The sequence below is a fragment of the Bos javanicus genome, chromosome 24 (assembly GCF_032452875.1).
Source record: "Bos javanicus breed banteng chromosome 24, ARS-OSU_banteng_1.0, whole genome shotgun sequence".
Classification (NCBI taxonomy): domain Eukaryota; kingdom Metazoa; phylum Chordata; class Mammalia; order Artiodactyla; family Bovidae; genus Bos; species Bos javanicus.
The window spans coordinates 13,359,530-13,386,475 of NC_083891.1; positions in this window are offsets into that span (position 1 = coordinate 13,359,530).

Consider the following 26,946-nt stretch of genomic DNA (forward strand, 5'->3'; position numbering starts at 1 on the left):
ACTCTTTGTGACCCCATGGACTGCAGCTCACTAGGCTTCCCTGTCCATCACCAACTCCTGGACCTTGCTCAAACTCATGTCCATCAAGTCAATGATGCCATCCAACCACCTCATTATCTGTCGTCCCTTTCTTCTCCTGCCTTCAAACTTTCCCTCCATCAGTATTTTTCCAATGAATCACTTCTTAGCATCAAGTGCAAAGCATTGGAGCTTCAGCTTCAGTATCAATTCTTCCAGTGAATATTCAGGACTGATTTCCATTAGGATAGATTAGTTTGATCTCCTTGTTGTCCAAGGGGATGTAAGGAGTCTTCTCCAGCACCACAGCTTGAAAGCATCAATTCTTCAGTACTCAGCTTTCTTTATGGTCCAACTCTCACATCCACACAAGACTACTGGAAAAAACCATAGCTTTGACTAGCTGGACTTTTGTTGGTGAGGTAATGTCTTTGTTTTTTAATATGCTGTCCATGTTTGTCATAACTTTTCTTCAAAGGAACAAGCATCTTTTAATTTCGTGGCCTTTTTGCATTTCATTTTCTTAGGGATGGCTTTGATCACCACCTCCCATACAATTTTATGCACCTCCATCCATACTTCTTCAGGCACTCTGTCTATCAGATGAAATCCCTTGAATCTATTTCTCACTTCCACTGTAAGGGATTTGATTAGATGGTACCTGAATAACCTAGTGGTTTTTCCTACTTTCTTCGATTTAAGTCTGAATTTTGAAATAAGGAATTCAGGATCTGAGCCAGAGTCAGCTCCCAGTTTTGTTTTTGCTGACTGTATAGAGCTTCTCCATCTTTCTAGATATGAAGAGAGGCAAAGATTGGGATCATGAAATCAGTTCCTGAAAATATCTAACTGTCTAAAACTTGTTCCACCAGATTCCCTGGAGCACAGAGTGCCTCATTCCACCCTGAATTCCCCCAGTAGGTGTTGAAGGTCAACAGCTGCAACAGTACAAAGTTCAATCTTTGCCAAGGCAGATGACAAATGCCATTGTTGTTCAGATACTTGCAATGCTCTTGGCAATTGCCAATTTGTAATTGACAGGTCTCCCTCATGATAAGAAATTTAATCATACTTAGGGTGGGGGCATTTCATAACCATTTCATTAAATTTGCTAGGAAGGCTCACTCCTAGTTCTGGAGAAGGGTTTGCTAATAGGCCACTCAATGTGCTAGTACTGGTAACCTGAATTTCTAGGGTTGTGCTAAACTAAGTGATGCAAGTTTATTCAATAGCTAGGTCATTTCCAAATAAAATAAAATAATATTCTGAAACACTGATTATTAGAAACTAATTTCCTCTTACAGAGAAACTAAAGAGATTTTGAACTACTAGTGAATAATGTTTGGTTCCATTAATGTCTTAATATTCAAAGATCCCTGGAAACCTGTCTTCTAGTTATGGTCCAGGAAAATACTCCCTCTTTTTGCATCCTCTCATATCTAGAGTTACACTATTATAGTCATTGATCATATATTGAGCTATACAATTGATCAACTTCTTCAAGTCTAGCTCTCATTATTTTCCTTGGAGGCACAGTCACACACTTGGTAGTAAAAGAAAAACAATCTTGAAAAACAGGAAAAATACAAATAATATAGGTAATAAGTAGTGGAATTATAAGTAAATATTTCAACCAGAAGCCTTCCACACCAAACCAATTATTTAAGATTGTCAATTATTTAAGATTGTCAAGATTAGGGAGTGGGTCACGTAAGGCAGAAACATGATTGTTCAAATGGTTTACCAAATGCATTGCATTACCAGATTCATCACATATGAAAACTAAGCATTCAGCTTGAATATGGCACAGGTATCTCCCTGAGATGCTGTAAGGTGTCAAGGGCCTTGCAGTTTTGTAGCATCACCTTTCTCATCATAGAAATCTCAGAGATCAATAGGCTAATAACCTGGCTACAATCATTTAAAGCTTGGTGAGTGGAAGTTGTTAAGGTTTCAATATGGCCAATTACATCCTACAATTAAAGACACAAAAATAGCAGCTGAATTGTCATAACTGTAGAATACAGATCTCTTGACTCATCAAAATTTCATCAACATTACACTGGCTGGAGTTATCTCTAATTTGTTACACATATGATCTTGAGTTCATGAGCATCCTAGGCTATACCTTCTTATCCGTCAGCCCCAAGCTACAGGGCAAGGCCATAAATAAGTACCACAAATCCACTGAATTCCATACCAATCACTCTTTCTAAGGGTAAAAATAGGCATAGTTCAGAACTGAGGTCTGTAAAATTCAGACTTAAATCGAACAAAATTGGGAAAACCACTTCCTGGTGGCTCAGATAGTAAAGCATATGTCTACAATCCGGGAGACCTGGGTTCAATCCCTGTGTTGAAGAAGATTCCCTGGAGAAGGAAATGGCAACCCACTCCAGTACTCCTGCCTAGAAAATCCCATGGACGGAGGAGCCTGGTGCAGGCTGCTGCCCATGGGGTCGCAAAGAGTCGGACACGACTGAGTGACGTCACTTTCACTGGACCACTCAGGTATGACCCAAATAAAATCCCTTAAGATTATGCAGTTGAAGTGACAAATAGATTCAAGGCGTTAGATCTGATAGAGTGCCTGAAGAATTATGGGTGAAAGTTCATGACATTTACAGGAGGCAGTGTTCAAAATCATCCCAAAGCAAAAGCTTTGGTTGCTGAAGGAGGCCTAACAAATAGCTTAGAAAAGAAGAGAAGCAAAAGGCAAAGGAGAGATGGACAGATATACCCGTCTGAATGCAGAGTTCCAAAGAATAGCAAGGAAAGACAAGAAAGCCTTCCTAAGTGATCGATGCAAAGAAATAGAGGAAAAAAACAGAATGGGAAAGACTAGAAATATCTTCAAGAATATTAGTGATACCAAGGAAACATTTCATGCAAAGATGGGCAAATAAAGGACAGAAATTGTATGGACCTAACAGAAGCAGTAGATACTAAGAAGAGGTGGCAAAAATACACAGAAGCACTATACAAAGGATACCCTAGTGGCCCAAATGACCATTAGGGTGTGATCACTCACCTGGACCCAGGCATTTTGGAGTGGGAAGTCAAATGGGTCTTAGGAAGCATCACTACAAACAAGCTAGTGGAGGTGATGTAAATCCAGCTGAGCTACTTTATATCCTAAAAGATGATGCTGTGAAAGTTCCGCATTCAATATCCTAGCAAATTTGGAAAGCTCAGCAGTGGCCACAGGATTGGAAAAGGTCAGTTTTCATTCTAATCTAAAGAAAGGCAATGCCGAAGCATGTTCAAGCTACTGCATAATTCCACTCATCTCACACACTAGCAAAGTAATGCTCAAAATTCTCCAAGTTAGACTTGAACAATACATGAACCAAGAACTTCCATATGTTCAAGGTGGATTTAGAAAAGGCAGAGGAACCAGGAATCAAATTGCCAACATGTGTTGGATCATAGAAAAGGCAAAAGAATTCCGGAAAAACATTTACTTCCACTTCACTGACTATGCTAAAGCCTTTGAACAGTGTGGATCACAACAAATTGTGATCCTTTCCAAATTGGAAAACTCTTCAAGAGATGAGAATACCAGACCACTTTACCTGCCTACTGTGAAATCTGTATGCAAATCAGAAGCAACAGTTAAAACCGGACATGGAACAACAAACTGGTTCCAAACTGGAAAAGGAGGATATCAAGGCTGTACACTGTCAGCCTGCTTATTTAACTAATATGCAGAATACATCATGTGAAATGCTGGGTTGAATCACAAACTGGAATCAAGATTTTGGGAGAAATATCTGTAGCCTCAGATATGCAGATAATGCCATCCTTATGGCAGAAAGTGAAGAGAAACTAATGAGCCTCTTGATGAAAGTGAAAGAGGAGAGTGAAAAAGTTGACTTAAAACTCAGCATTCAACAAACTAAGAACATGGCATCTGGTGCCATCACTTTATGGCAAATAGACGGGGATACAATGGAAACAGTGACAGACTATATTTTCTTGGGCTCCAAAATCACTGCAGATGGTGACTGCAGTGATGAAATTAAAAGACATTTACTCCTTGGAAGAATAAACCAAGATGGTTTATTAAAATGAAGAGATATTACTTTGCCAGCAAAAATCCTAGTCAAAGCTTTGGTTTTTCCTGTAGTCATATATGGATGTGAGAGTTGGATCATAAAGAAGGCTGCTACTGCTAAGTCACTTCAGTCATATCCAACTCTGTGGGACCCCATAGATGGCAGCCCACCAGGCTCTGCTGTCCCTGGGATTCTCCAGGCAAGAACACTGGAGTGGGTTGCCATTTCCTTCTCCAATGCATGAAAGTGAAAAGTAAAAGTGAAGTTGCTCAGTTGTGTCTGACTCTTCGAGACCCCATGAACTGAAGCCTACCAGGCTCCTCCGTCCATGGGATTTTCCAGGCAAGAGTACTGGAGTGGGTTGCCAATGCCTTCTCCAAAGAAGGCTGAGCACCAAAGAATTGATGCTTTTGAAATGTGGTGTAGGGGAAGACTCTTGAGAGTCACTTGGACTGCAAGGAGATCAAACCAGTAAGTCCTAAAGGAAATCAGTCCTGAATATTCATTGGAAGTTTCATTGGATGATGAGGTTGAAGCTCCAATACTTGGCCACCTAGTGGGAAGAACTGACTCATGAAAAACAACCCTGATGCTGGGAAAAGTAGAAGGCAGCAGGAAAAGGGATGATAGAGGATGAGATGGTTGGATGGCATCATCGACTCAATGGACGTGAGTTTTAGCAAACTCTGGGAGATGGTGAAGGACATGAAAGACTGAAGTGCGGTGGTCCATGGGGTGGTGAAGAGTCAGACGTGACTGAGGGACTGAACAACAATATCTGGACAAGTACTAAATCTGTCATGATGACATCAACTCCTCAGGACTAGCAGAAAACCTTTTGTAAAATATGAGCTTGATTGCACTGTACTCTCCTTGTTTCTTTGGAGTAGTCTCTCAGAGCTATCTGAGGTGTTGTCTCCAGGGCTGCAGTCCTCATTTTGTCCCAAGTAAAACATAACTCATAATTCTCAAGTTGTGCATCTTTTACAGTTGACACTTTATCCAACAGTTCTTGTCTCATTTACATTTACCTTAAAGTTTTATCACGTTATTTTCTTATAAGAGATTAGTAAGTTTTTATTTATTAACTTAGGAAGTGTCAGACGAGTGTATGCTCCTCGGTTCTGTCTTGTCACAACAAAGATTTGGAGTGACGGACATTAAAGCGCTCAGCATGTCACAGCTCTCGGGTCTTGGACAGACCGTGTTATAGCTCTCAGGTCTCGAATGGACTGTGTTAGACAAATCAGTGTTACAGCTCCATGTTACAGCTCTATTTTATTTAAATAATAACAGGAAAATCCATCCTCGAGGCATGAGGGCATGTCGACCCAAAGACTCGAAGAGAAGAGTACCCCAAGGCATGCGCGCATGCACGCGTGAGCCCTTTGGCTCCTCTTTTTATTTTTATTTTTTTTTAATTTTATTTAATTTTTAAACTTTACATAATTGTATTAATTTTGCCAAATATCAAAATGAATCCACCACAGGTATACATGTGGCTCCTCTTTTTATATGTTTTTCTTTCCCCCCTGGGCCTGCCCTATGTAAATTGGGTTAGCCAGGAGTGTTGTTTGTTTTACCTGAGGTCCTCATTCCTGTCCTCGGACCTTCCTTTGTTCTATTTTTGTGGGCTTTTCTCTTCCTTATCTTTTAGCCACCGCCATTCTGGACTCCTTTTCCCTATTCTAACTACCTAACAGAAGAATACAGTGTTATACTTAATTTTGATGATTCAATGACATCTATATTATTTTAGACCAACAAAAATTAATATCAGGTATCAACTTAAAATTGAATATTTCTCAGTTCACATAAACCTGAAAGTCATCTTGGTCAGTTTTCTTTAAATGTAAGTGTTACCAAATCCAACCTTGCTCTGCTCGCCCCACAACAGGCCAATGAATCTGAGAGACAGGATGTTGAGGCAAGGAAAAGGACTATATTTGGAAAGCAGCTGACTGAGAAGATGGCAGGCTAGCACTTGAAAATAACCATCTTATCAGGGTCTGGATGTCAGATTATTTTATAGATCAGAGATAGAGGGAGGTGAGGAAGCAAAGTAAAAGGGAATTAATCTTGCAAACACCTCCTAGAATGGCAAGCCTCAAGCAAGGGATGCATTAAATTTTCCCTTCCTGTCCACGGGTGGACAAGATTCTGAACAAGGGCATTTCGGTTTAGCATCAGGCAGAGGATCAGGATTCCCTGAAGCAAGCCATTCTGTATGATTATAATAGCAAACTCAATGAAAAACATGTCAGAAAAATAGTTCTATCATGGAGTCAGAATTGGCTTCCTCTCTGCAACCATGCCCCACTGTCAAAGTACAGTACACAATCTTGTAGTAAAAGGGGTGACAACTGTTCTGCTCAGTCAGATGAATCTTTCTAGGAGTGTCTGCCATTTTTACCAGTGCTTCAAATGTTGAAAATTTTCGTTCTTTTTTCCATTTTTGGAAAGTATCTATCTTACAACTGTAGACTAAGAAATACTGAACTTCAAATCCATGAGATAGCATCTCAAGTTAAGAAATTTAGTGCTTTTCTATGTATGGGAAGATGCAAGTTAGGGCTCATTAATATTATTTATTTGGTATTTACCTCAGCTATCTGGGCTTGTAATCCTGCATTTTCAGAGTTTGCTGAAGGCTAACCATAGGGGTTGGTTAGAGTGACTGAAGTCTAATGACTGGTAGGGGGCAGGTATTCCACTTCCTGAGGACTCACTGGCTCACATTGAAGGGCTGCAATCACTGATTCCATTCCTCAGGTCTTCTTCTCTTGGTCATGAATGATCATTATCTGGGAAATACTACATGATCAACTCTTGTCCCATGGCACTGGGAGGCTCATCCCAGTTAGGGCAAATATTCTTTTTACGCCTATCCAGGTGTTAAGTTTTGGACCAGGCCCTGTCAATAATCAAAAATTCTCTGGATTCTAACTTTAATCCAGGCAACATTTTCCCTTCTAGTGTGATACCTAGAATCACACTACTGCAATTATTTTATGTTGCAAATGTGATTTCCTCAAAATGTTTAGCCATAGAAGTTTTGTTTGAGGTCTATTTGCACATTGATTACTGCAAGAGATAGCAATCTTGTAAATTAAACAGGATATAAGTAATGCAGACAGAGACATAGAGCAGCAGAGAGACACAAAGTGCAATTTGAAAACAAAGAACTATAATATTATATTATAGCTAGTTGTAATCCAGTTGTAATAATCAAGTGACCAAAGGATCCATAACTAATTTGATGAGCTAGCTGCAGTTTCACTGCATTGGCCATGTACACTTATGTGTGGTCTAATCTTTGAGACCAGCATATGTTACTGGCAAGATCAACCAGGTAGAGAGAAAAAGATATATGTTCCAAAAGTCATAATCTACCAAATTATTGGAAGTCCTAATTAATTGAAGGAGAAGTTTTTCTTACACCTAGAAAACACAGATTTAAACCAATAATCCTTTCAGATAGAAACCATAAAAGCCATAAACCATAGTTATTAGTTTACTCAGTTTTATGTAAATAATCCTTTTGTTAACAGTTTTATGAAGTCATCAGATCTTTCAATAGAATTTTTCAGATTTCTTTCTCCCTTCAGGATTATGTTCTGAAAGTCAGAAACTTGTAAAGTCCTTTTTATAAATCTTGAAGAGGAGACATTTTGCAAAGGCATTAGAATGAAACCATAACTGTGTATGCTAACAAACGATTTAAAGAAGGCAAATTTAAATTTGATTACTGTTGTGACATATAACACCTTTAGATAACTAAAAGTATGGCTGGTAATATTTTACCAATATATATCAGATTTTTAGGATCTCTGTATAATCTGTAAAATATCTGCACCATTTACCATATAACTTAAAATTTTTTATTCATTTGACAACTAGTTTAACATACCAAGTAAAACTGATTAGTTTAATATCTCCCTTTGGGCTCCCTCAGAGACCCTTTGAAGCATCCCAAGGTTAGTTAGAGGTCAAAGGAACTTTATTATAATTTGATTTGGGAAACCCTTCAAAGGAATACCAAAACATTTTAAAATACAGCAGAACCATAGATCACTGTGAAACTTAGCCAAAGTGACAATAGAAGATTTCAAAGGCAAATACAGATTATTTAAAATACAGATTATTAAAAAAAAAAAAAAAACACTTGATTTCTGTTATCAAAGGCAGTTTCTCATCTTCAGAAAACTTGTCTGTTTTAACAGAGAAAAAATGAATTTACATTTCATAGCAGCTTTATTTAAAAGTTCATTTACTGAATTAAACTTATATTAGGCTTAGTCAATCCTGACTGATCATGTACAAACCCTTTCTGGGGTCCATTTTTCACAAACCCTTCATCACTTATTTCAGCACAGTTTTAAATTTCAAGTTGTAGATTACCTGGAGAGAGCCTAAAACATATATTTATAAGAGTTTACTCAAAACTCTTCTCCTTTATATTTTCATTCCTTAAATGTTCTTTGTTTAACAAAACCTAAAAAAAAATGTTTCTCTGAATAGAAAAAAAAAAAAAAAAAAATCCAAATCCAAGTCTTAAGAAATCCTGATCATGCATAACTCTTTTCAGTATTTTTTATTTCCACATCTTCTACTGAAAACACATATCTTAGTTTTCTTGAAGCTTTTTCCACTTTTAGGTACATTTTGGTTGACAAATTTGTAACATATAATACCTTATTTATGTTAAAACCTAGGCACAATGAAAGTATTATACTTAATAATATACTTAATACATTGATGACTCAAGGCCTGTCTTATTATTATAATTAGATCAACAAACTTAACCATTAATACCAGATGCTAATTTAATATTAAATATTTCCCAGTTCCCATGAACCTGAAACTTATTTAACTTGATTTTCTTGTAATGAGATTTTTTTTTTTTTTTGGTTTGTTTATAAGTACTTACTACTGTTATTTAAGCCAATTAAATAGAGCTCTTTTTATAAATCAACCCTGGCAGTGCTATCCAAAAAAGGATATAAACATGTAAACAGCAAGGCCTCAGTTTACATCAAGATTTCAGTTCTGAGTCAGGTACAGCAATGTAAAACCCAACAATAGTTTACAAAAGAGGTTGGATTATAATTGCAATTCTCACAGATGAAACAAGTCAGGCTCACTTGGCTTGATGGCTAAATATCAATATTTGTAGAAAAAGCAACTTTTATTACCTTGGACAAGCAAATTTCTAAATTACTTTACCCTTTCTAAAATTTGTATTAAAAAGACAGCAGAGATAAAGATTTCTGAGAAGACCAAGGAGGACATTTGCATCTCAAAGACACTGGCAAGTTCTTTCTAAGATGACTTTGTTTCCCCTTTATTTAATATTTACAGACTTTATAAGGTGAGCAGAGATGGTTTGGGGAGTGGTAAAAGGATTTTTGGAACCATCCTTCTGGTCCTCTAAAGACTACCTTTGTAAGCCAAGGACAGTTTTGTTTTTTCTTTCCTTTCCCCAAAGAATTGGGTGGCCTCCCCAGTAAGGATTGACGTACTTATTCACCCATGTTGGAAAGTTTTACCCTCCTCCTCTAGCTTAAGGGAGATGGCCTCTCAGGAAGCCTAGAGGCAACAGTCAGGCTCCCACAAGTCAATCTGGACTGAGGAGGAAAGAAACAAAGGCAACAGGAAAGATAAGGAAGACTGACTGAGGAATCCTCCCTGTATTTCCACTGACCTGATCCTCAGCTTAAAAGAGGTGGAGGAAAGGAGGGCTCTCACCCGCTTGGGTGGCAGTGGGCTGTGGGCCTTTGGAACACACCAGAGAGAACCCTGGCCAGAATTCCTTAATTGCTTCCATAGCTACTCGCCTGTTTACAAAAGGTTCGCAGAGAAAGAAATGAGAAAACGGTAGAGGAAGACATAGAGGAAGCAGTTAGTACCAGATGTCTGTGCATTACCAAAGTAACCAGAATAAACCAAAACCTAATCAACCAGAAAGTCACATTAACATAACTTTCCAGTCCCATTAGGCAGGTGGCCTTTCTCGAAAGTGCCTTATAAAGAAAGCTTCCTTTCAAAGGAAGAACACCCCAAGTAGTAGTCAGAGTCCCCTGGATGGGAGCTGCTGCTGCTAAGTCACTTCAGTCGTGTCCAACTCTGTGCGACCCCATAGATGGCAGCCCACCAGGCTCCCCTGTCCCTGGGATTCTCCAGGCAAGAACACTGGAGTGGGTTACCATTTCCTTCTCCAATGCATGAAAGTGAAAAGTGAAAGTGAAGTCGCTCAGTCGTCTCCAACTCTTAGCAACTCCATGGACTGCAGCCCACCAGGCTCCTCCATCCATGGGATTTTCCAGGCAAGAGTACTGGAGTGGGATGCCATGCTCCCCAGATTGGACAAGATTGAAAAGGCTCCAGTAGGACCCTGATGTCAAGCTGTTCTGGGGGAAAAGGTTATTTGAGCATTAAATTTACAAAGGAGAGTGGTATCTATCGGAGAGAGTCAATCAACTTGTTCCCCACTGTCAAAGTTACCTGGGGCTCCTGTAAAGGAAATTAGAATTGGTTGCTTCAAGTCCAAGGGAGCTCCCTGAGCATGTTCATTATCAGAGTGTTCCTCTCCTTTGTAAAGCATTTCTGACTGTCAGATTGTTTAATTGTGAGCCATTCAGGGTCATTGCTCTTCTGATTTTAACATACTTGGCTCAGACGGTAAAGCCTCTGTCTACAATGTGGGAGACCCGGATTCGATCCCTGGGTCGGGAAGATCCGCTGGAGAAGGAAATGGCAATCCACTCCAGTACTATTGCCTGGAAAATCCCATAGACAGAGGAGCCTGGTAGGCAACAGTCCGTGGGGTTGCAAAGAGTCGGACACGACTGAGCGACTTCACTTCATTTCAATACGCACTCCAAAGATCTTTTCTTTGGAATAGATGATATATTTTCCATATTTATAAGCCTTAAAACTACAAAACACAAAAGGCACAGACAATTTCCAAGAAAAACAGCACAAACAGATTCCAGCATTGATGCACACAGACAAACCGATTCCCCAATAGGGTAAATAAATTTACCCTATGAAGCAAATGAACTAATTCCAACTAGGCTACCCACTCCCACACAAGAACTAGCTCCCAAAGGAACTGGTTCCAACTGGCCCATTCCCACAGGTAAATAAATTTACCTTACAAAAGAGCTAATTTCAACTAGGATGGGCTTGGCCCATGAGGACCAGTTCCCAATGAACCAGTTCAGGGTAGGGTGCAACAATACCTCCCCTCTGCAAATTGGTATCCCAAGCATTGGTTTGTTCTGTAAAGAAAAATCCCCGATTGAGGGGAAAAAATGTTCCAAGTGTGCACAACGGAGTGACTTACGCTCCAAAATCGAGCCCATCGGCTCTTCATACAAAAGGACACTCAAAACAAGTGAACCGACTGAACTGGCTATCAAATTGGGTAGACTTACCCTACAAATGAAATTGAGTCTGTCGACTCTAGAAGTTTGTTGGTTCCTTATCTTAACTGCCAAGCATTGAGATCAGCCAGTGCCACTTCAGGGAATCCTGAAGGAAAGAACCTCAGGACAAATAGCCCTGGTAGCTGCTAGGGTCTTGTCCCAATATTCCCTGACTGGGGCCGGTCAACCGAGAGTAGCAAGTCTCCTGGCTGGTTCACCAGACTGTTACCAAGTCCAAGCTCCCTCTGCTCACTGCACAACACGCCAATGAATCCAAGAGATGAGGTGTTGAGCAAAGAAAATGACTTCACTCAGAAAGCAGCTGACAGAGAGGATGGCAGGCTAGCACCTCAAAATAAGCATCTTATCAGGGTCTGGATGTTAGGCTCTCTTATAGATCAGAGATAAAGGGAGGTGAGGAAGCAAAGTAAAAAGTACATTAATCTTGCAAACATCTGGAATGGCAAGCCTCAAGCAGAGGATGTGTTAATTTCTCCATTCCTGCCATCCTCAGGTGGACAGGGTTCTTAACAAAGGCGTTTCAGTTTAACAGTCAGCCAGAGGGGCAGGCTTCTCTGCGGCAAGCCATTCTGTATGATTACAATAACAAAAACAATGAAAAGTAAGTCAAAGAAACAGTTCCATCATGGAGTCAGATTCGGCTTCCTCTCTTTTGACACTGTCAGCCATCTCTTTACCACCTAAACTATCAATTACACAAAGGAAAGAGACCATTTAGGACTCAACAGCTTCACCACCGCGGCTCTGGCTCCAGCCTAGCCTCTCACCCACCACCAGAGGCTTGGCTCCTCTGAGCCCCTCCGCGTCTGGCCACCAGCTCCCACCCGGCTCCCACCCCGCCCTGCCAGGGTCAGACTCCCTGAGCCCGCACTGGATCCTAATTATTTTAAGCTACCTGTGGAAATGGCTTTCCTTGCCAATATTTGATTTAGGAGTAGGCATGTGACTGGCTTTTGACCAAAGAGACGCCTGGGAAAGTCTGCTGGGGGACTTCTAGGAAAAACTTCCCCACTGTTGACACTCAGGGTTTCTCTTCTTTCTCTAGACAGGCACTCTCTCATATGATAGCCACTAGGAACAAGTGGCTATTTAAAATTAAATCAATTAAAATTCAGTGAAATTAAAAATTCAGTTCCTCAGTCACTCTAGTTACATGTCAAGCGCTCATTGGCTGCCATATGGGACAGTGCAGACACGGAGTATTTCTATTGTTGCAGAAAGTTCTATTGGATAATGCTGTGCCTGGACATTTTCAGTTTGGATTTAATGCTGAAAGAGTGGTAGCCATCTGAAAAACACTGAAAGGGGCTAGGGATTGCAAGTGAAAATGGAGATAACCTGAGGTTTTCAAAGTTTGGCTTCCCTGACAGCTCAGTTGACAAAGAATCAGCCTGCAATACAGGAGACCCTGGTTCAATTTCTGGGGTGGGAAGATCCCCTGGAGAAGGGATAGGCTACTCACTCCAGTATTTTTGGGCTGGAGTATCTCCAGTATCTTGTGGCTCAGCTGGTAAAGAATCCCCCTGCAGTGTGGGAGACCTGGGTTAGATGCCTGGGTTGAGAAGATCCCTAAGAGAAGGGAAAGGCTATCCAATCCAGTATTCTGGCCTGGAGAATTCCATAGACTGTATGGGATCACAAAGAGTCAGACATGACTGACTGACTTTCACTTCACTTCACTTCACTGCAACATAAGTACTTTTTATTAAAGTTCAATAGAGCTCTTATAAATCCAATTATAATAATATCTTTAAAAGTAGAAATATCTCCTTTGTATAATGTATACACAGATGCAAAAAAACTAGAGATGTCATGGCTTTACTAAAAGGTTAGATATGAACCAGGTATTACAATATTTATGTAAACTTACTGGTTAACAAACAGTTTGAATACTCTAAAGTTTCTTGCTCAGATGACTAAGGCTTACTATCTGTATGTTTGGGCTTGTTATAGAAACTGTGGGAGCAGAAAGAGACAAGAAGCAGCACTCAGAGATGCAGAAAAACAGGGTCTATTCAGCATTGGTGCAGGCTCAGTGGCATCTCCTCCAGAGGCTGAGGGCCCAGGCATTGTTCTGGATATTTTATATACAGCACAGACTTTCCTGTCTTCAGGACTTTCCTGCTCAAGCAGCTCAGATCCCCCTCCCCAGGCAGCATAGGTTCCTGAAGATGGGATGAGAAAGCAAGACTGCAGAAATGGAGGTAGTGAGCAGTGAGCAAAAGCTGTTTAAGCAAGATTACGGAAGCAGAAGGCAGAAAGTTGTTATTCTAGATCTGGGTTGGTATTCTAGTTCGGGGTTCCCACCTCAGGCTGAAGGAACATCATTTTTCAGAAGTTTAGATTTAAAACTGCCACTTTTTTCCTATGGTCTTGTAGGTGCTGCCTGTTTAATTGGGCTTAGTCTACGTCATTGTAGCCCGTACTCATGTTCTGGTTTAGACATTTGTGACACAAAGGCAGTTGTTTAGTTTTTCTTTTTTTTTTTTTTTTTGAGGAAATAGAAAGGTGGCTTTCATTCTCAGAGGGTAGAAAAGGGGACACAGCATGGTCATGCCTCAAGATCTGCACCCCCATCCATGAGGAGTCTAGGGGCTTCTATAATGTAAGGCCTCGAAGTCAGGAATCAGTGATGAAGAACAAAGGTAACAGGATCTTGATTTCTTCCTCTTGCACTGTTTCAAAGACAGCCATAAACTGGTATCAGTAACCCAGTAATTGAGTCTGGCAGTTCAGTGATCTACAACCTTCTTTCTGATAACAAAGAACAAGGGAAAGGCAAGGGTAAACACCAAATAGGGAATGTATTTAGCATAGAGTCAAATAATGTTGTTTTTTTTTGGCCTAAAGTTGCAAAACTCAATGGCAAGATTTATATCAAACTGAAATTTAACTTATGAAGTTCTATGCTTTATAACTTTAGAGTTTTAACTTATGACTTCAAAGGTTTGTATAAGGCATTTAGCAAAGATCTTTCAGAGTTTTTAAAGTAAACCAAAGCAACACCACTATTTTTATTTTATTAGCCTTTGGATATTCAGTCTGGTTCAGTTCATTTGCTCAGTCGTGTCTGACTCTTTGCGACCCCATGAGTCACAGCATGCCAGGCCTCCCTGTCCATCACCAACTCCCAGAGCTTACTCAAACTCATGTGCACTGAGTTGGTGATGCCATCCAACCATCTCAGCCTCTGTCGTCCTCTTCTCCTTCCCCCTTCAATCTTTCCCAGCATCAGGGTCTTTTCAAATTAGTCAGTTCTCTGCATCAGGTGGCCAAAGTATTGGAATTTCAGCTTTAGCATCAGTCCTACCAATGAATATTCAGGACTGATTTCCTTTAGGATGGACTGCTTGGATCTCTTTGCTGTCCAAGGGACTCTCAAAAGTCTTCTCCAACAACATAGTTCAATTATTAGTACTCAGTTTATATTAATATTTTATGGCTCTTATAACTATTGGTCTCCTCAGTACATTTAGTTAATATTTCCTTAGTGGCAAACTATATGCCTTGTTTATCCCATAATATAAATTATATAAGGCCTATAACCACCTTACATAAAGCCCATTTAGATATACCAATTTGTATACCTTTATCTAAATGCTGCCAACTTTTATGCATTTAATATTAGTTTTCATAAGTTTCTAATCTACAGGCTCTGTTCTTAGAGGAGAATTTAGGGGACTTTTCCTTTTTGTTCACTGTCTATTTTGCCTATTTTTATGTAAATGGCTTTGGGATCCCTAGAGTCAGATAGAACTGATTAAGTCAGGTACTTTGGCCTAGCTGTCCCAAAATAATTGGCCAGATATCTCAATGTAAAATTTTCTAGTCCCTTAAATAGATAACTTCAAACTGCTATAAATACAACAGACTTGTTTAGCTTTTAATGTTGGGGAACAGTAAGGGATCCCTTTTGGCTCATTAACTTTAGGTAGTCTAATAATATCAAATCTTTAATCACGTAAATAGGCTTTATTTATCCCATTCTAGATAACTATCCAAATATTTTTTTATTCATTTGAGGTAACTCATTATTTTTTTTTACCTCTTTGAAATAACATTTTTTCCAAGTTTTTTTCTTTTTTTAATATTCTTAATTGCTCTTATTAGCATCTATAAGACCTATTGAGAAGAAGGCCTCAATGAAGCTTCCTAAACCTGTTTTTCTTATTCTAAAATAAAAAGTTCTTACCTGCCACTCCTTAAGGTGAACAAGGAAATAGGATTTGGCCTCAGACAGCTGAGGTGCATATGAAAGAAATGAATTCAATGGGCCCAGAGACTTGCATCTTTCCATATATAAAATGCTTAATTTCTCAACCTAATATCTGATTTTTGATGTTCAAACTGCCCACTCCCTATGTTGCAAACTTGTATAATTTGACTTTTGTTTTATAGATTCAAACAAAACAGTTGTTTGCAATGAGAGGACTCTAGACTTAATGATTTGTTTCTCTAATTTTAAAAGGGTTCATCTTTTGGCCACCAATAAATTACATCTCCACAGAGATGCAAATCATTAATAATGCAAAAAGACCTCTTATAGGGCTAACAGGAATAAAACCACAACAGACCAACCCAGGAAGATCAGGTAGAACATTTACATCTCAAAGACACAGAGAAATCTGAGCTTCCCCCTACAAGGCCTTGTTTAAGGTTTTACCAAGCCAATTTTTAATTTTTAACTGCATATGCATTAAAGAGCCCACTCAATATTTAGGACAAGATTTAATTTCTCCAGTTAACTAGATATTTGCAATTATCAACTCTCTATGTCTTTCTACAATGGAGTCACCATCAGAGTCTTTCAACTGTGGCCCAGGTATTCTTCCTCTCCTACCCAGCGTCTTTCAACAGGACCGGCATTCCTCAGTATCTTTTCAACTGAGCACCACCCAGTATCTAGACCCTGAGTGGATATATCCCCAGTGTCTTTCAAATGTCTTCTCCCCCAGCACCTTAACTGAGAGGGGGCAGATACCCGCTATATCCCACCAAACAAAAAACTTAAAATCGCAGCCAATAGGGGAAATCCAAGAACCAGGAGGGACTTACTCAAATCCATCCTGAACTCCAGAGGAAGTGGATGGGTACAAGCAGCCTTGGTTAGTACCATGGCTCTGGTTTCTCATAGAGTTCAGGTGGAGGAGAGAAATCTGCTCTGGGTCCCTTCATGTTGGTCACCAAAGCTGTTCATTAAAAAATACAGTCATAACCAGATGGTAGAGTTGTTTTATTTGGTGGGAATGTTTAGGACTCTGAGCCCAGAAGGCAGAATCTCAGTAGCTCTGAGAAAACTGCTTCAAGGACATGGCAGGGGGTTGGTGGGGAAGGGGGTGTGGGGGAAGTCAGGATATATACAAGTTTGCAACATAGGGAGCGGGCAGTCTGAACGTCAAAAATAAGATGTTAGGTTGAGAAATTAAGCATTCTATATATGGAAAGATGCAAGTCTCTGGGCTCACTGAATTCATTTCTTTCACATGTACCTCAGCTGTCTGGGGTCAAATCCTATTTCCTTGTTCACCTTAAGGAGTAGCAGGTATGGCAGATGGCTGCTTCTTGCATTCCCTTAGCTCCTCAGCAATCACTGCAGTGGGTGAAGACATTTGCTGGATTGCAGTTTTGGGAGCCCTCATTCACATTTGGAGGACAGCAACCTTGTGGCTCAGCTGGTAAAGAATCCGCTTGCAAAGCAGGATACCTGAGTTGAATCTCTGGGTTGGGAAGATCCCCTGGAGAAGGGAAAGGCTACCCACTTCAGTATTCTGGCCTGGAGAATTCCATGGACTGTATAGTCCATAGGGTCGCAAAGAGTCAGACATGGCTGAGTGACTTTCACTTTCACTTTCAATTGCTGATGTCTGTGATATTTCTTGTTTATTGATAAGGCAGGAGATATTTTCATTTCACATATCTTATCTGTAACCACTGCCTTCCTGTCAGTCTTTCCTTAAACCCTACATTCCTTATGGTCAAGGACTGAATCTTAGTCATCAATGCATTCTGAACACCTAACTTAGTACCTGGCTTACAGTGTGTTCAATACATAATGAATAAGTGGACGATTAGTGTTTTTTTTTTGTATAAATAATTACTTGTAGAACCATTAGTGTAATTGTAGAACAGAGGCTATAAAATTTCCTGGGTTTATAAAGAGTCCTACATGCTGTTTTAAATTCAAAAGATTTCTACTATTTTGCACTTTTCTATAGATGTCAGGCAAGTGTATGCTTCTCGGTTCTGTCTCGTCACAACAAAGATTTGGAGTGACGGACATTAAAGCCCTTGGCATGTCACGTCTCTCGGGTCGTGGACAGAACGTGTTATAGCTCTCAGGTCTTGAACAGACCATGTTACAGCTCTTAGACAAATCAGTGTTACAGCTCTATTTTATTTAGAAAATAGCAGGAAAATCCATCCTCGAGACATGAGGGCATGTTGACCCAAAGACGTGAAGAGAAGGGGAGAGAGAGAGAGAGAAAAGAGAGACCCCCAGACCTTTGGCTCCTCTTTTTATATGTTTTTTCTCCCTCTGGGCCTGCCCTATGTAAACTGGGCTAGCCAAGAGTGCTGTTTGTTCTACCTGAGGTCCTCATTCCGGTCCTCAAAACTTCCTTTGTTCTATTTTCACGGGCTTTTCCCTTCCTCATCTTTTAGCCACCGTCATTCTGGACTCCTGCTTCCTATTCCAACTACCTAACAGTACATTCTGATAGAATGTAGAAGTAGACTTGATCATATGGCTAGCGGCCACATGTCTAGGAAAAAAAGCTAGAAATTTATTATAAACATTTATGTTCTTATTTCTATTCCATAAGCTAATGATATTTTTAAAAACTTTGCCTTATTGCTAAACACACACCAAATATAACATACATACTTTTGCATTTTTCAAATGTAGGTAAATTTCTTAAGGCCTGCATGCATATCTATATATATATTCACCAGCTATATCCATATAAGCACAATTCCAATTAAGGCAAAAAGATTTTGCTGGAACCAACAATAAGCCTGTAAAATAAAAATCAACAAGGAAATCCAATTCAATCATATTTCAGAGTTTATCCTTTTCAGAGTTCAAATTTCTTCCTTGACAATGACCAATGCAATTTCTTATGGTTTTCTTTTTGTGATTAATCCCAAATACTGTAAGTAAATTCATTTAAGTGGATGCATCTAAAAATACTGCATTAATATTTAAGCTTACTTTCTTTTCACTTCCAAATAAAATGTTAGAAGAGCTACTTATTCCTTATTGGATGTGGCAGAATTGGGAGGCAGGATCTTAAAGGCAAACTTCATCAGTTTCATAACTTCGAGGCCAGTAAGTCTTTCTCCACTCCTGACGCTAACTGATTAATGGTTGCTAAGGAAAGACTTCAGATCAAGTGCTTCATTCTTCACTCCTCAAAATGGAATGTCTTTTTTTTTTTTTTGCAATATCAGATCATCTTTGAAGTATCCCAAGTTATTCAGTAACAGCAAAAAAAAAAGAATAGTTCTTTGCTCTGATTTGTTTTAATATTTTTAATTTTGAGAAATCTTAGTTTAATCTAAGTGGGAAAAAAAAAGATGCTTTTTTATCTGTCTTCAAAATTAAAGACATTAGCAAGATGAAAAGCAAAACCAGAAGAACCACCATTGCTAAGCTTTGAGCATATATCAAGGAGAAAGAAATGGCAACCCACTCCAGTATTCTTGCCTGGAGAATCCCAGGGACGGAGAAGCCTGGTGGGCTGCCGTCTATGGGGTCGCACAGAGTCGGACACGACTGAAGCGACTTAGCAGCAGCAGCAGCAAGGTGGTTGTACTGCTCTTCATCCTGCCCACTATACCAATTGTATTGCTGATCCTGTTTGTGATGCCAAAGTCTTGCTGTTTACTCTATCTGCACTGTTCATTACACCCAGGATAGGCAAAGTAGAGCTAAGAGGCTGGAAGGAGACTCAAAGAGCTTTAGGAACCGCAGACATGTTTTTCTCTCCTGGCCGATGCAGCAGCCATAGCAGCAGCTATAGCATAACCTAACACAACACAACCTTTCTCCTGGCTGCCGTAGCAGCCATAGCAACAGACACGCTATATTCTCGCCTCTCCTGGCTGACCCAAGGGATGCAGCCGTGATGCGGCAGTAAATGCCACTGCTTTCTAGGTAGAGCTCACACATGTGTACATCACAAAGTAGTTCGTGACCAAGCAAGCACTTCGTGACATGCATATGCAGTGCTATAAATGATCTCAGTTGTTACATAGTCATTATTTACAAAATGTGGGGTGAGAGAACCTGACCACACCATCTTGGCTAATTTGCTATTTCTCTATAGTAGTTGCTAAATTGGAGAAGGCAATGGCACCCCACTCCAGTACTCTTGCCTGGAAAATTCCATGGACAGAGGAGCCTAGTAGGCTGCAGTCCGTGGGGTCGCTAGGAGTCGGACACGACTGAGCGACTTCACTTTCACTTTTCACTTTCATGCATTAGAGAAGGAAATGGCAACCCACTCCAGTGTTCTTGCCTGGAGAATCCAAGGGACGCAGGAGCCTGGTGGGCTGCCGTCTCTGGGGTCGCACAGAGTTGGACACGATTGAAGTGACTTAGCAGCAGCAGCAGCAGCAGCAGTTGCTAAATATATTCTGCGAAAGAAAAAGAACAAATTTGCATAGCATTGGTAATTTAGTTAGGAATAGCCTGAAGTCCTCAACTTAACTAGGATTTAGAGCACTTTAACTGAAAACACATACGATATACAAATCAGCACACTAGCTGTGAAGAGATTTCATGAACAAAATACCCAGGATTATAGTGATTCTAAAATAGCATCAAGGGAAGCCATCTACTAAGGGAAACAATTAGGGCAGAATCGCATTCCAACTCTGCTGCTTGTGTATTGCATATCAAAGGAGTTTACAGGTAATTTTCTATCAGTATGTACAGCTTGCATATTCTAGCACTCTGCACTGCAGTTTCCTCATCTATCAAGAAAGTTTTCAAACAGGAGCTGTGAAGAAAGAACAACTGGGAACTGTTGACTCATATAACGAAACATATTTTGAGATCCTTTGTGAATAGAGATTAACTACATTTTTTTCTTCTTTTACAAGGTTCCTGATCTTCAGCAAAAGTTAGAGTATAATTAAAGCTACAATTGCTGTTTAGGTAATCAGGAACAATGAGAATAAAAGAGGGGGAACAAAAATGAGCTATTATGTTAAAGCAATCTAACCAGATTTTAAATAGAGTTTACTATATCTAAAAATAAAAGAAATGTCCTGTAAATTGTAGCTATGATTCTACATGGTTCTTCATTACAAAAAACAAAGCAAACCCAACAAACAAGCAAAACTGGAGCATATTTAAGTATCTGGTACTTACCATGTTTTCAGTTCAGTTGCTCAGTCGTGACCAACTCTTTGCGACCCCATGGACTGCAGCATGCCAGGCTTCCCTGTCCATCACCAACTCCCAGGGTTTACCCAAACTCATGTCCATTGAGTTGGTGATGCCATCCAACCATCTCACCCTCTGTTGTCCCATTCTCCTCCCACCTTCAATCTTTCCCAGCATCAGGGTCTTGTTTTAAGGAAGGAAAAAGAAATATAAGTAACACCTATGTGGAAACAAGACCAACAAAATGGGAAAAGCAAAGGCTATTTATTCAGAGCTTGCTATAGTAAGGGAGTCAGCTACCATCACATATGTTTGGCAGAAACTCCAACATGGGGAAACTTAATAGTAGGGTAAGTAGAGGCTTCAGAAATGCCTTGTAGACTGTTGACCTAGAGAAATTGTGGTTGAGATAATCAAAAGTGGGGCATCTATGGTATTGGTATTGGTATTGGTTAGGCAAGAATAACTGGCTTTCTTTGGTCAGTCCTAAGTTGAAAGTGGGAACAAAAATTAGGGAAGGCCTCAGTTACTTATCAGGTCCTGGATATTTCAGACTGATTGCTAAGTTATTACTTTGCTTCCTGGATTATTATTAGAAATATCAATCTGCTTTCCTACAAGTATGACTCATAGAAGGATGGCTTCCTGGGTTGTCTATTTTAATAAGGGGATGGTTTCCAGACCAGGTTGCAACAGGTTGTGGTTTAGAGTTCTATTTTTATATATGGCCTGGGTATTATCCATTTACAAGTTCAGTCTGTCACATACATTTGAACTATCAAAAATAAAATCTTTTAATTTCTATAGAACTTTGAAGAGATGATTATATTTTATCAAGGAATGTATAGAAATATAGTAATATTGAGACAGAAGATAGATGGGCCTCTAAGCTGAGCAGCTGGAGTTTGTCCCCTGCTTCAAAATAGCAGGAACAAGGGAAAAGCTGAGCCTTGTCCTGATGAAAAATAGAGACCACGTATTTCTTTCTTATTTTCAAGGTCAAGAAGGCCTTTCCAGTCAACTATATATGCACAGAAAGGCTCCTTGGAGGTCAAAAAGCAAGTGATATCAATCAACCTATACGCCTCTTCACTAGAATCCATCCTGACCAAGAGATGTGCACACACAAGGGAGAATCTGGAGATAAACCAAATATGGACTCAGAATCAGGCAAAGGAGGATGACTGGCCAAAGGAAATCAGAAGAAATGCCCCATATAAGTGATTCTACATAGCACAAGGGTGTGACCCTCTCTCTCTGAGTCTGCCTGTGTGTCTATCCACTTGTGATCTTTTTCCTCTGAATAAATACTTGCCTCACTACATTAGATCTTTATGGGAATTTATTGTTTTAAAACCAAAAGGCCAGGGGCCTTGTTGCTGTCCACTGGTGTCTGGTGGTCCAGTGGCTAGAATTCAGTGCCCTCACTGCAGCGATCTGACTTCAGTTTCTGGCCAGGAACTGAAATCGTGCTTCAATCTGCTGTAGGCCAAGGCCATCCAAGATCAAGATGGACATAGAGACTGTAATACCTAGTAGAAAATGGACTAAACCCTTTGAGATACTCTGCAAACATTGTTCAATTATTTAGGAATAGACAAAACCAGAATTCTATCTTAAAGAAACAAAAGATTGTTCTTTCTAATATTCTCAATAGTCCATTATATGCTGTGGAATACTGTGTTTAAAGAAATATATTCACTTCTACCATTTATTCCTTTTCAAACAAAACTTCTTTAATACCTATATTGAACTTTCTCAAAGAAGATCAATCCTTATATTCTGAGTGGGTTTGATTTTTATTTTATTTATTCTAGTATGTTTTATTTTCAATAACCTAAAGTTATATAAAAGCAAGAACTTTCTCTTGTATGGTTCTAAAATAGCTCAGAGTTTTGAAACACGATTTCCCTAAAGTGTTTGTTACTCAGCCATGTCCAACTCTTTGCTACCACATAGGCTGTAGACTGCCAGGCTCCTCCGTCCATGGGATTTACCAGGCAAGAAAACTGGAGTGGGAAATCATTCTCTTCTCCACGGAATCTTCCCGATACAGGGATTAAACTTGCATCTCTTGCATCTCCTTCATTGGTAGGTGAGTTCTTTACCATTTGACCCAAGAGCTTGGAGTCTGGGCACTGGAAAATAGCAAAATCATGGTTAGGACAGTTCAGTTTCTCAGTCGTGTCTGATGTTTTGCAGCCCCATGGACTGCAGCACACCAGGCTTCCCTGTCTATCACCAACTCCCAGAGCTTGCTCAAACTCATGTCCATCAAATCAGGGATGCCATCCAACCATCTCATCCTCTGTCATTCCCTTCTCCTTTGGCCTTCAATCTTTCCCAGCATCAGGGATTTTACAACAAGTCAATTCGCATCAGGTGGTCAAAGTATTGAAGCTTCAGCTTTAGCATCAGTGCTTCCAATGAATATTCAGAACTGATTTCCTTTAGGTGGCTGGTTTGATATCCTTGCAGTCCAAGGGACTCTCAAGAGCCTTCTCCAACATCACAGTTCAAAATCATCAATTCTTCAGTGCTCAGCTTTCTTTATAGTCCAACTCACATGCATACATGACTACTGGAAAAAACATAGCTTTGACTACATAGACCTTTCTTGGCAAAGTAATATCTGTGCTTTTTAATATGCTGTCTAGGTTGATCATGGCTTTTTTTTCAAGGAGCAAGTGTTTGTTTGTTTGTTTGTTTGTTTTTATTTTCATGGCTGTGGTCACTATCTACAGTGATTTTGGAGCCCCCCGCCCCGCCCCCCCCCAAAAAAAGTCTGTCAATATTTCCATTCTTTCCCCATCTATTTGCCACGAAGTGATGGGACTGGAAGCCATGATTTTAGTTTTTTGAATGTTGAGTTTTAAGCCAATTTTTTCACTCTCCTCTTTCATTTTCATCAAGAGACTCTTTAGTTCTTGCTTGCTTTCTGCTATAAGGGTGGTGTCATCTGCGTATCTGAGGTTATTGATATTTCTCCTAGCAATCTTGATTCCAGTTTGTGTTTCATTCAACCTGACATTTCATATGATAAGTACTCTGCGTATAAGTTACATAATCAGGGTGACAATATACAGCATTATAATGTCCTTCTTCCCCAATTTGGAATCAGTCTGTAGTTCATGTGTGGTTCTAATTGTTGCTTTTGGACCTGCATACAGATTTCTCAAGAGACAGGTAAGGTGGTCTGGTATTCCCATCTCTTGAAGTATTTTCCACAGTCTGTTGTGATCCACATAGTCAAAGGCTTTGACATAGTCAATAAAGCAGAAGTAGATTTTTTCTGAAAATCTCTTGCTTCTTTGATGATCCAACTGATGTTGCCTATTTGATCTCTGGTTTCTCTGGCTTTTCTAAATACAGGTTGAACATCTGAAAGTTCATGGTTCACATACTGTTGAACTTGGAGAACTTTGAGCATTACTTTGCTAGTGTGTGAGATGAGCGCAATTGTGCAGTAGTTTCAACATTCTTTGGCATTGCCTTTCTTTGAGATTGGAATGAAAACTGACCTTTTCCAGTCCTATGGCTTCTGCTGAGTTTTCCACATTTGCTGACATATTGAGTGCAGCACTTTCACAGCATCATCTTTTAGGATTTTAAATAGCTCAACTGGAGTTCCATCACCTCTACTAGCTTTGTTCTTAGTGATGCTTAGTAAGGCCTATTTCACTTCACCTTCCAGGGTGTCTGACTCTAGGTGAGTGATCACACAATCGTGGTTAACCTGGTCATGAGCATCCTTTTTGTATAGTTCTTCTGTGTATTCTTGGAATCTCTTCTTAATATCTTCTGATAGATATGTATTATTTCTGTCCTGTATTGTGCCCATCTTCACATGAAATATCCCGTTGGTATCTCTAATTTTCTTGAAGAGATCTCTCATCTTTCCCATTCTATTGTTTTCCTCTATTTCTTTGCATTGATCACTGAGGAAGGCTTTCTTATCTCTCCTTGCTACTCTCTGGAACTGTGCATTCACACATTTATATTCATATCTTTTGTTTTTTTCTTTACCTTTAGTTCTTCTTCTTTTTTCAGCTATTTGTAAGCTATCCTCAGACAACCATTTCATTTTGCCTTTTTCCATTTCTTTTCCTTAGGGATGGTCTTGATCACTACCTCCTCTACAATGTCACAAACCTCCATCCATAGTTCTTCAAGCACCCTGTCTATTAGTTCTAATACCTTGAACCTATTTGTTATTTCCATTGTATAATCATAAGGCATTTGATTTAGATCATACCTGAATGGTCTAGTGGTTTTCTCTACTGTCTTCAATTTAAGTCTGAATTTGACATTAAGGAATTCATGATCTGAGCCACAGTCAGCTCCCAGGCTTGTTTTTGCTGACTGTATAGAGCTCCTCCATCTTTGGCTGCAAAGAATATAATCAATCTAATTTCAGTATTGACCAGCTGGTGTTGTCCATGTGTAACATCTTCTCTTGTGTTGTTGGAAGAGGGTGTTTGCTACGACCAGTCCATTCTCTTGGCAAAATTCTGTTAGCCTTTGCCTTGCTTAATTTTGTGCTCTAAGGCCAAATTTACCTGTTACTCCAGGTATCTCCTGACTTCCTACTTTTGCATTCCATTCCCCTGATAAAAAAAGACATCTTTTTTTGTTGTTAGTTCTAGAATGTCTTTTAGATCAAGCTTTAGGTTCTTTCAGCATTACTGGTTAGGGCATAGACTTGGATTACTGTGATATTGAATGGTTTGCCTTGAAAAGGAGCAGAGACCATTCTGTCGTTTTTGAGATTGCACCCAAGTACCACATTTCAGAATCTTTTGTTGACTATGAGGGTTACTCCATTTCTTCTAAGGGATTCTTGACCACAGTAGTAGATATAATGTTTATCTGAATTAAATTCATCCATTGCAGTCCATTTTAGTTCACAGATTCCTAAAATATCGATGCTCACTCATGCCATCTCCTGTTTGACCAGTTCCTATTTATCTTGATTCATGGACCTAATATTCCAGGTTCCTATTCAATATTGTCGGAGAAGGCAATGGCACCCCACTCCAGTACTCTTGCCTGGAAAAATCCCATGGATGGAGGAGCCTGGTAGGCTGCAGTCCATGGGGTCGCTAGGAGTCGGACTGAGCAACTTCACTTTCATTTTTCACTTTCATGCATTGGAGAAGGAAATGGCAACCCACTCCAGTCTTCTTGCCTGGAGAATCCCAGGGGTGGGGGAGCCTGGTGGGCGGCCGTCTATGGGGTTGCACAGAGTCAGACATGACTGAAGTGACCTAGCAGCAGCAGCATTCAATATTGTTCTTTACAGCATCAGACTTTACTTCTATCACCAGTCACATCCACAGCTGTGTGTGTGGTTTTTTTTTTTTTTTTTTTCCCACTTTGGCTCCATCTCTTCATTCTTTCTGAAGCTATTTCTCCACTCTTCTCCAGTAGTATATTGGGCACATACTAACCTGGGGAGGTCATCTTTCAGTGCCACTTATTTTTGCCTCTTCATACTGTTCATGGGGTTCTCAAAGCAAGAATACTGAAGTGGTTTGCCATTCCTTTCTCCAGCAGATCACATTTTGTCAGATGTCTCCACCATGACCCATCTGTCTTGGGTGGCCCTACATGGCATGGCTCATAGTTTCATTGAGTTCGACAAGGCTGTGGTCCATGTCATCAATTTGACTAGTTTCTGTGATTGTGGTTTTCATTCTGTCTGCCCTCTAATAGATAAGGATAAGAGGCTTATGGAAGCTTCTTGATTGGAGACACTGACTTTGGAAGAAACTGGGTCTTGTTCTGATGGGCAGGGCCATGCTCAGTAAATTTTGAATCCAATTTTCTGTTGATGGGTGCGACTGTGTTCCCTCCCTGTTGTTTGACCTGAGACCAAGCTATGGTGGAGGTAATGAAGATAATGGTGACCTCCTTCAAAAGGTCCCATGCATGCCCTGCTGCACTCAGTGCCCCGACCCTGTAGCAGCTCACCGCTGACCTACACCTCATCCAGAGACTCCTAAAGACACTCATAGGCAAATGTGAG